The following is an 11,917-nucleotide window of genomic DNA, read 5'->3' on the forward strand; positions in this document are numbered from 1 at the left end:
ACTAGATTCACAGTTGAAGTGGTCTGGTCTAGCATAATCCCTTAGGATTCTGTTTGCTGGGCTTGGCGCCACTTCATCAAATTGTTCATCTATATGGGCTGGTGGTGGAATTTCCAGTGGGTTGCGCTCTTCTACTTCTTGATTCTCCAGTTCTTCACAAGCTATGCATTGAAAAGATAATGCTTGTCCTTTCCTGCGCAATCAGAGAGATCTTTCAATTTCAGGATCATAATTGATCAACTCTTTTGTAGAAGAGCGGGTCATAAACTACTCAAAATTCTAAAAAACCAAATTGAACTTAACTCCTAAAGTGGTAATAGTAGTACTTAAAAGAAAATAATTAAAAGAAAGTGATGAATAACAAGGATAACAAAAATAATAAAAATTGTAGTACGATAATGTTATTATCATTATTAGTATACGATAATAGTACTAGGCTGGTCGTTTCGAGAGTTATAGCCCCGTTTCCCCATTTTCTGCTTATTTTTGTGTTCTTCAGCTATATTATGATATATCAGGGTAGTTGGTTTGGGTTCAGAGTGGTTTCAGAGTGAATTCAGACACATAGTCACTTAGTTGAGAACTTAAGTTGGAAGAGTTGATCGGATGTTGACTTATGTGTAAACGACCTCGAATTTGAGTTTTGATGGTTTTGTTAGCTCCGTTAGGTAATTTTGGACTTAGGAGCATGTCTGGAATATGATTTGGAGGTCCGTAGTAGAATTAGGCTTGAATTGGCGAAAATTACAATTTTGGCAATTTTGGCCGGCAGTGAAAATTTTGATATCGGGGTCGGATTGGATTTATGGAAGTTGGAGTAGGTTTGTGGTGTAATTTCTAACTTGTGTGCAAAATTTGAGGTCATCCGGACGTGGTTTGGTAGATTTTGGCATCGTTTGTGGAATTCGGAAGTTTAGAAGTTCTTAGGCTTGAATCCGGGCGTAATTTGGTGTTTTGATGTTAATTTGAGTGATCTGAAGGTTCGACTAAGTTCGTATGAGGTTATAGGATATGTTGGTATATTTGGTTGTGGTCCCGAGGGCCTCGGCGCGATTCCGGGTGATTAACGGAAGAGTTGGAATTGATGAAATGCAGTTGAAGCTGCTGGTTCTGGTGTCTTCCGCACTTGCGGAATGGGAGCCGCAGGTGCGAGCCCGCAGGAGCGACTGAGGAGCCACAGATGCGGCCATGGAGGACCTGGGTAGGAACCGCATGTGCGAAGGTATTCCCACACCTGCGTGAGTCACAGATGCAGGAAGGCAGGTGCATGTGCGAGTTTTGACCGCAGAAGCGAGAGAGTTTCCGCACCTGCGTAGGGCGCAGATGCGGTCTTGAGGCCTCAGGAGCGAAGTCATGTTTTTAAGTGAACTCCGCACCTGCGATGGAATTTCCGCAGGTGCGGCATCACAAAAGCGATCAATGGACCGCAGGTGCGGTATTGCTGGGCAGAAAAACACCAACTCGAGGTTTTGTCTTTCATTTTCAATTTTGGACTTGAGAAACTCGGGAGAGAGGAGATTTTTCGATGGTTTTCAAGGAGCAATGTTGGGGTAGGTAATTCAAACCCATAATGGTATAAATTTTGTGAATCCATGGCTTTATTCATCATCTAATTAGGGATTTGAGCTAGAAATTTAGGAGTTTAGGACTTGAGAATTGGAGAGTGGACTTTGGGGACTTGAATGACCAATTGAGGTTGGATTTTGGTAAATTTGGTATGATTAGACTCGTGAGTGAATGGGCTTTCGGGTTTTGTGATTTTTGTTGGATTCCGAGACGTGGGCTCGGGGGCCGGGTTTGAGTCGATTTCTGATTTTGACTCTAATTTGATAGTTTTCTTGTGGAATTGACCCATTTAACCTATATTAATCATATTGTATTGCTTGTGGCTAGATTCGGGACGTTTTGAGGCCGAATTGAGAGGCAAGGGCATTCCGTAGTAGGACTTTGCTTGGTTTGAGGTAAGTAATATTTTCAAACTTGGTTCTGAGGGTTCGAGACCCCAAATTATATGCTATGTGATTGGTATTGAGGTGACGCACATGCCAAGTGATGGGCGTGCGGGCGTGCACCGTGAGAATTGTGACCTGGGTGATTCTATGGCACCGTTTAGTGACTCTATCCTGTGGATATCCATGTTTGCATCAGGTGATAAAGTAGTTGAGCTGTAGATCATGCTAGATATCATGTTTAGGCTTTGTGCCGTTATTGGTTGGACCCTTAGCGGTCGTTTCTTGCTGTCATCTCACTAGTTTCATTTACTATTCCATACTCACTCATGATCATGCATTTTTATATCATATCTCAGTCTCAGTTATTTATTGATTCATCATATCATTGTTCCAGGTTGTTTTCATGACATTGTGAGCCTGTGGTGAGACTGGAGAGGTTGATGATTGGGTGAGGCCGAGTGCCTGGTTATGAGTGATAGTTATGGGATCGGGATGCACGCTGCAGTAGTTATATTAGTGATTATGATAGCCCTTGGGCTGTAGGCACCCCTCCGGAGTCTGTAACACATCCCCAGTGAGCGCGAATGATATTATTGTGGGATGAATTTCCCTGGACATGGATTTGTCCGAAGTACTTGATACCTGGAGATGGATTTCTCCACAGGATTGGATTGCCCTTTTTCCTCGGTACTGGTGTGTTATAGTCAATGTTGTATATGTTCCGGGATGGATTTCCCTGGTCCGGATGGCCATATACAGTACCGAGTGGTTAAATACTTGAGAGTGGAGCATATGGTGCATTTCATACAGTTTGTGCATTGGCATGTAGAGATAGTTGAGTTGTATACCTTACACTGTTCAGATCTGTACTTCCTTTACTGTTTGAGCTGTATATTTGACTTGAAAGCATGCCTACGTTTCTGCACATTTATTTATGTTATACCTGTTGAGGTTGAGTTCGTCACTACCTTTCAGTCCAAAGTTTGGACTTGTTACTTACTGAATTAGTGTACTCACGTTACTCCTTGCACCTCGTGTGCAGATCCAGGCGATACCGGTCGTAGCGGCGGTTGCTGATTGAGGATCCTAGAGTTTTGGAGACTATCAAGGTAGCTGCACGGCGTTTGCGGGCCTTGACTCTCCTTTATCTTTGTCGTACTTTCAGTTTATATCTCTAGACACTATAGTAGACTGTATTTCTGATCTAGACGCTCATGTACTCAGTGACACCCTGGTTTTGGGCTAGATTGTATCACGTTGGGATTTTCTTATGTTTCAAACAATTTTTCTTTAATGTTAAATGCTTCCGTTAACGTTTTCAAACTTATTGTTGTTGGTGTTGGGTTGTTGAGTTGAGGCTGGTCAAGTTCCACGATAGGCGCCATCACGATGATTGACTTTGGGTCGTGACAATATTAGTACTAATTAGAAATATATGTAATGAAAACAAAATGATAAATGAAATTAGTGAGTAATAATAGTAACTAACGATGGAAAACAATACTATAATACTAATATAGAATATAGTTACAAGTAGTAATATTTAGTAAATACTGATAACAAAGATAATAATACTAATAGTAAGTTCCTAAATTAGTAACAAAATATTCAATCTGAAGAAGACTTCTGCCAATCCCCGGCAACGACGCCAAAAATTTGACGAGACTAATGTGCATAGGATTTTTCTGCTCGTACACAGTTAAATTCTAGTATAGTTTATGATATCGTCCCACAGAGATTGGTTAATCTAGGCTACAGACTTTTAATATTTTTACTGCTATTTGAGAGAACTAAATTGATGAAAGGTGAGTGAGGTTTTAAAACTTGTTAATTACTTAAAGCAAAACAAGCAACTTCCGAAAGATTCACAATTTAAAAAGAGTTGAGAATCGTTGAATTCACTTGATAATATTATTACAATAAAATCTCAATTTCTACATGTATTTTTCTAAAGAATAATTGCTTATTGCTAATACAATTATATTTGCTCACTAAGAAAAAGTCAATTAATAGCACTCCGTGAGGTTATGTAATTAATTGAGTTAAAACTAGTGACGATCAAACCAAAATATTTTCTTGCTTGAATTGTGCTAAAAGGTAGCAAATACTTCGTGAGAATATTTTTACTAAAAATCAGAAATATTGCCTACAATAATTCCTCCGTGAGAATTAAAACTGAGACAAACAAGATTACAGATTTTAAATAAGAGTTTTATAAAAAATTATTCTCACTCTACTATTTTATTCATTGGTTATTATATATTAATTTTGCTCCGTGAGAATTATAAAATTAATATAAGAATAACTTAAATAAAATATATAGAAGTGATAATAATGATTAATTAGAAACCATTATTTCAGCACAGTATGAATTATAAAAAGAAAATTTCAAGCCAAGGATGTATTAAAACTAAAATAATATTATAAAAAAATTTATCAAGCTTCATCAACTATCCCAACAAACGAGATTACTCCATTATGGGGTATTTAAATCTCACAACAAAAAGGAATTCAAGAATATTACCAATACTCTTAGAAAATTCAAAAACTTACAAGAAGAAAATGAAATAGTTAAAGAAAGAAGTTAAGACCAAAGTTAGAGAAAAGTATTTTTCTTTCTACCTCTCCCTCTACCGATGCCAAATTTGTATTCTATTTATAGAAAAGTCTTGCATGCATTAAATGATTACACGTGTTCAAGACTAAGAGCTTGGACACGTCTGAGGATATGCGCTTGGACACATATGAGTATATGAGCTTGGACACGTCCGAGGATATGAGCTTGGATACGTCCAAGAAAGGAGTTTGGATATGTCCAAGATAGGTATTTGGACACGTCCAAGGAGGTGGGCTAGAACACGTCGAAACTATAATTATATGCTTCCATCTTGCCATTTCAATTCTAGTGCTTGCCATAGGAGACTTTTATCGAGCATTCTTTCTTTTCATTCTGTTATTTATATATATTTTTTCTTCTTCTTCTTCTTCTTCTTCTTCTTCTTCTTCTTCTTCTTCTTCTTCTTCTTCTTCTTCTTCTTTTTTTCTGCAAAAATAGTTAGAAAGATGCAAAATTTGAAATATAATTTAAGTATATTATTTAAAGTAGGAATTAAAAGTATATAATAAGTAAATATTTTATATTCATCACATACAATTATAATACAACTTTACTACAATTTCGTAAGTATGTTGTATGTCATGTTGTAACGACCCGGACGGTCGTTTTGAGTATTATAACCCTATTTTCCTATTTACTGCTCAATTTATGCTTTACATTTATTATGTGACTTGTCGGGGGTAATTGGTTCGGTTCTGGTGAGGTTTTTGAATGATTTGGAACACCTAGTTCCAAGGTTTCGAAATTTAGTTGAAAAGGTTGACCAGATGTTGACGTATGTGCAGTGACCCAGAGAATTTTTGCTAAGAAAATTAAGGTTTTGTGGTGTCGAGGTAGATCAATTAGTACAAAGGTTGTAGACAGACAGATGTTTGCCAGTATTGGACACCGATTATGCGACCGATATGCGGTCCGCATAACCAGTATGCGGTCGCATATGCGACAGCAGAACCTGTTCCGTAGCTTCATTTTTCTGGTTTTATAAACCTGACCCCATTCTTATAAAACACTATTGGGGTCATTTTGAAAGGTTTCATATGATATTTTAGAGAGAGGTGAGAGCATTTTAGAGAGAGAAAGTGAAGACTTAGTCATTTATCCATCAATTCTTGTTTAAGGTTTGAAGATTTCACAAGGATCTTGCTAGGGTTTCAAAGAGGTAAGAATTGCTTTTCTCAATTCTTCAATAGTATGATTCTTGGGTGTAAGAGTATTATGTATACTTACCAATAAGGTTGTGAAAAAATTATTAAGTTCAAATGGGTAAGGATTGGGTTGAAATTGGTAGAAATCTTCATAGACTTTAATTGAAGATCTGACGGTCGATTTGGTGTCGGATTTTGGTGAAATTTATATGGTTGGGCTCGTGGTTGGATGGGCGTTCATATTCTGTTGTCGGGTTCCGATACATGGACCCCACGGGCGATTTTTGAGTTAATTTCGAATTTTATTGGAAATAAGTATTTCCTTATGGAATTAATTACAATAATTTGTATTGACTGAATCAAATTAATTATGGGTAGATACGAGGCTTTCAGATACTAATTCTCATAGCAAGGGCATAGCGGAATAAAGAATTACATGGGTTGAGGTAAGTAACAGTTTTAAATCTGGTCCTGAGGGTATGAAACCCCGAATTTTTGTATCATGTGATTACTTTGGACGTGACGCACATGCTAGGTGATGGGCGTATGGGCGTGCACCGAGGGGATTGTGACTTGATCCATCCCGTGAGACTGTAAAGTTGAATAACTTGTTGTTAGCTATATGCTCTTTATGTGTTGTGGAAATTTGGCTGTAAGGCATGTTGAAAACCATGTTTAGGCTATATGTTGGTACTGCTGGGACCCACAGAGGTCGTGTTCATGTTAAATTATCTGCTAAATTGTTTTTTGGTACTCAGTCATAGTTTACTTATTTATTTTATCTCAATCTCTATTATTCATTATTGATGCATCATATCATTGTTGTTTGGGCTGATTTCATGATTATTGAGAGCCCGAGAGACTGAAGAAATTTATGACTGAGTGAGGCCGAGGGCCTGATATTGAGATATTGATACTATAGCACGTGAGTTGGTCGTGCGGATCCAGATATTGATACTATAGCATGTGAGTTGTCCGTGCAACACGTGAGTTGTCCGTGCGGATCTAGATATTGATACTATGGCACGTGAGTTGTCTGTGCAACACGTGAGTTGGCCGTGCAGATTATAGCGCTTGGGCTGTAAGAGCCCCTCCGTAGTCTGTACACCTCCAGTGAGCGCGGGTACCCATAGAGTGTGAGTGCTGAGGACTGGGAGCCCAGTGGGTGATTGTTGTCCTAAGAGGCTGTACTTACTTTTAATTTGTTGTTGCACTTAGTTACTATCTGTCATTGTTATGAAATTTTTTGAAAGATTTTATATCCGGATTACCTGAACTTGAACTGTATAAAACTAATTTGGCTTAAACTTTTGGAATTGAAAGCATGCCTACTCTCTGTTTGAATTACTGAAAATGAACTGTAACTGTATAGCTCGTTATTATCTTCAGTTTCTTATTTATTATCGTTACTTGCTGAGTTGGTTGTACTCATACTACACCCTGTACTTCGAGTGCAGATCCAGATATTTCCGGGCATAGCGGGTGTTGATTCTCTCGCACAGTTGATTTTTCGGAGATTCAGAGGTAGCTGCCGTGTTTCGCAGACCTTGTCCCTCTTTTCCTATTTCCTTGTTTACTGTATTTGGTCTTAGACTATTATAGACCGTATTTCCAGACTTGTATTCATATTAGATGCTCATGTACTCAGTGACACCAGATTTTTGGAGTGTTTGTATCGGAAATTATGAGGCCTTTTATTAAACTCAAATTATTATGTTTTTTTTCAAACTTTAAGAAACTGTACTTTATTGAGATTGTCGGCTTGCTTAGTATCGAGATAGGCGCCATCACGACAGGTTAGGATTCTGGGTCGTGACACATGTGCTCTTCTTCTTCTTCTTCTTCTTCTTCTACTACTACTTCTTCTTCTTCGAGTTTCAATATGAAATTCAGCCAAAATCAAGTCTAATCTTCACCAAAACACTCTCAAAATTGAGATATAAATTTCAAATAATATTCCCAATTATTTACAACAACACCCAATCCAAACAAATAATGGCTTTTGAAAATTTAAATTCGATTTAAAAGCTTCAAAACTTTTTAATGTCTGTCAATGCTGGAGAGTCAAACACCTTCAAAATTTATTGATTGACAATTTCAATTTGAACACCAATTGTGCAACATGAAAGGAAATTGCTAAGTTAAAACGATTGAAATTCATTGATGAATTTCATTAGAACTCTATACAACAAGAAAGCATAAAAAACAGAGAACATCAAATGAAGAAAAAATGGGGAAAAAACAGAGAAGGAGAGTAGAGAGACGAAGAGAGAGACAAAGACAGAGATACAAAGAGACGGAGAGAGAGAGAGAGAGAGAGTGGGAAAGTATAAAGGGATAAGGAAATAACTGATATTCCTTATTCAATTTCTAATATAACGGGATACTCATTTAAAACTTATTTGTATATAATTGATAAATTGTATATGATCATGTAATTAAATTAAAACTCGTGTAGGGAGGGTAATAAGGATTCAAATAGTGTATAGGAAGGTAAAAATTCCAATATAATTTTGTTGAAACCAAGGAAGATGTGGAGACAAGTCACTTCTTTAACCCTTTTGTAGGTGAAAATTATGTATTATAAAAGCCCACGAAATGTTGGATTTCTCACCTTTCTTTTTTGTTTTTTAGTCTGATGAAAGATAATGAGAAAATGACATTCTATAGCTCCTCAAAATTTTAATAGCCCATGTTTTTCCCCATTGACACGAAATGTCCTTCCGGCCCAACATATTACATCTAATAGCCCGAAATATCTATTTTGTATATTTTTTGTATAGTGACAGTCTATTTTATATATATTTTGTATAGTGACAGTCTATTTAGTATATATTTTGTATAGTGACAGTCTATTGTATATATTTTGTATAGTGACAGTCTATTTAGTATATTTTTTGTATATATTTTGTATAGTGACAGTCTATTGTATATAAATTGTACAGTGATAGTCTATTTTGTATATTTTTTGTATAGTGACAGTCTATTTTGTATATACCTTCCACCACATTTCTGCCTTGTACACTACCACTTACCAAGACATAATTGGAAAATCAAAGACCAATTGCATATCTGAATTTAAAAGTTATAACCAGAATTGTATTCTTCTTTTCATAATTTTCCTTTTCTTTCTAATTTGATGAAACCATTCAAGCCAAAAAAGACTATAGCTTGTCAAGAAAATAATGAAAATAATTGTATGGTCCTTCACAAAATTTGCCAATTGGCAACATTGGTGATCGATGTAATTCTCCTTAATTCATACTTTCAATTTTTTCAGTAGGAGTATTATTTATTGACACTAAAACCCAAAAATCTTGCAAATAGAAAATAATGTAAATGGTTATACGTGTCCTCTAGCTAATTGTCGTTCTTCACGGTTAAACAAACAAATAAAAAGAGCAAAATTCTGAAAAGCAGAACTCCCAGCTACTTGTTTCACTGAAAAGCAGAACAAGCCTCAAGATTTTACCAGAAAATTCATAAAACCCCAAGATATTTTTCTGCAAGATTTTACCTTTAACCAATAAAGCAAACATCTTTATAATACTCAAATAAAACTATGTCTTCCACTCCCTTCTGCTCCGATCATCTTGTTGATCATTCTTATTTTGTGGGGTATTTGAAATTTTTGGAAAAAAATAGAAAATTTGTTGAAGAAAAACATGTTTTTTCTTATAAATTTTCCTTACTCCAATTGATGATAAAACAGGGAAAAGAGAAAGGACATAGTTAAATTCTCTATTTGTCAATATCAATGGGCAGCTGTCCATTCCGACAAACTCCAGTTTGTCAATTTCGGTAGCTAGCCGCTAGAATTATTTTTGGGTTATAAAATGTATATTGTAATTTTTGACTACCGGATATTATAAGTTTGACCTGAGTGGCTATAAATGAATTTTGCTCAAAGATAATCCTTTTGGATAAAGCTAAAACTCCTACGTAAAATAGCAACCTTTACAGTTGAACATGCACGTTTCTTGGAGAGATTCTCCTGCGCAATTTATTTTTTAAATCATTTCTCTTTTTATTTTTTTTTAAAAGATGGATGATCGAGCAGGCAAGAATACAATAATGAGCATCTGCGTTGTGCCTGCCCCATGAAATATTATAAACAATGACTCTTGTCAGACAAACGACATGTATTATAAATGCTTTTTTTTTAATTCTGATAATTAAAAATCGATTAAATTGTTTTGTTTGATGTTAATAAAAAGTCAATCCAATCCGATGGTGGACACTCCAACCCTATTGGCCTGAAGGTTATCTATTTCATAATAAATTAATTAAAATGAACGAAAATAATAGAACATTTCTCTGACCAATTTGTAACCCTGACCGGTCGTTTTTGAGTATCAGGACCTCGTTCCACTATTTGATGATTCCCTTAGGTTAATTTGATGATGATATGTAACTCATGTTGAAATACTTAGTTTCTATTTTTTGGAAGCCTTAATTTGTAAGAGTTTACCAAGGTTTGATTTTTGTGTTAACAATCTCGGATGGATGATTTGAAGGTTCCAATATGTTCGTATGATAATTTTGAACTTGTATGTATGTTCGGATTGGATTTTGGATATTCCTAGAAGAATTCGACACCATTTGTTGAAAGTTGGCAATTTGAAAAACTTAAGAGTTCATAAGTTTGACCAAGAGTTGTCCTTGATGTTATTGGACTCTGATTGGTGTTCCGAGACTTTGGATAGGTCTATATAATGAATTGAACTTGTGTGCAAAGTTTGGAAGTAGTCCAAATTGTCTAAGTGTGATACACTCCTTTGAAAGAATGAAGATTTAAGAACTTAAGAGAAATTATATTCGATTTGAGTCTCGATTCTTTATTGTAATATTCTCATGGGTATTATGAGCCTTTGAACAAGTCTATATAGGGTATTTAGACTTGTAGGAATGATTAGATGGTGTCCCCAAGGACTCGAGTGAGTTTCGGCGCATTTGGAGCAAGTTTCGAAAAAATTGAGTTGCTGAAACTAGGATTTTCTACACATGACCTGACTTCAAAAGAGCATTTCTCTCAATCTATAAAGAATTTTGGGATGATGATATTTTGATGAGATTGTATCCATTTGAGTCTAGTTTCTGGTGGTTCAAACTGTTAGTCATCCCGACTTTTGTATAGGAGTAATAGTCATTTTACTGAAGTGTGTCAGTGCAGCCTTGAATGCTGGTGCAATGGATTTGTGGCCCACATTCTATTTTTGCGGCCAGCAGAATTGTTCTGCGGGCACATGGGCACATTTTTGATAGAAACTTTACGGAGCTATTTAAGGACGAATTTTATGATTTTTATTTTGTTTCCTAACTTTTGGAGCTTATTTTGAGAGTTTGAGGCTAGGGTTTCACCTACAAGATTTGGGGTAAGTGACTTAACCTAAATCTATATTTTATACATGAACTTATCGCTAGATTCAACATCAAAATATAGATTTGAACAAAGAGAAATTGGGGTTTTTGAGACCTAGAGCTACAATCATCCAAGTTGATTTTTGAGTATACAAATGGACTTCCAATGGAAAACAAAGCATAAATTTGAACTAGTGGGGTTATGGATAAACGAAATCTAATCTAAGACTCAGGTTTTAATCATGTGGGCCCTGGTTGATTTTTATTGATATTTTGGGAATTAATTAGCTTTATTATTTGGAATTGATTCCTATAATTTTATTTGACCTTATTGAGTATTATTTGATTAGATTTGAGCCGATTGGAGGTGATTTCTAAGAGAAAGGCAATTTTAGAGGGTTAATTTGGCTTTCAAAGGTAAGTATCTTGCCTAGACCTTTCTTGAAGAAATCTACCTTAGGAGATTAATGTTATTTGATTAATTTCTATATATTGGGTGCGTTGTATATGCGTGGTGGTGAGCGTATATACAAATGTCATGAGCTATTCATGCTCGAGGTAGATTTTAGGCTACTTTATGCTTTGAATTTTCATCACATGCTACTCATGACTTGTTGTTATTCTTGTGTGCCTATGTGAACTCTCTTAATTATATTAGAAACTATGTTTTAGGATTTTGGTACCTTGTTGACAGTAAATGTCTATTTTAACATCATGTCCAACTTGTTTTAGTTGTAGTCATACTGTTCACATTCACATGTCTTTGCATATATGTAACGACCCGACCGGTTGTTTTGAGCTTTAGCGCGTCGTTCGGTGGTTTGAGGCCTTGAGTAGTTTCA

The sequence above is a fragment of the Nicotiana tomentosiformis genome, chromosome 7 (genome assembly GCF_000390325.3).
Source record: "Nicotiana tomentosiformis chromosome 7, ASM39032v3, whole genome shotgun sequence".
In the NCBI taxonomy this organism is placed as follows: Eukaryota; Viridiplantae; Streptophyta; class Magnoliopsida; order Solanales; family Solanaceae; genus Nicotiana; species Nicotiana tomentosiformis.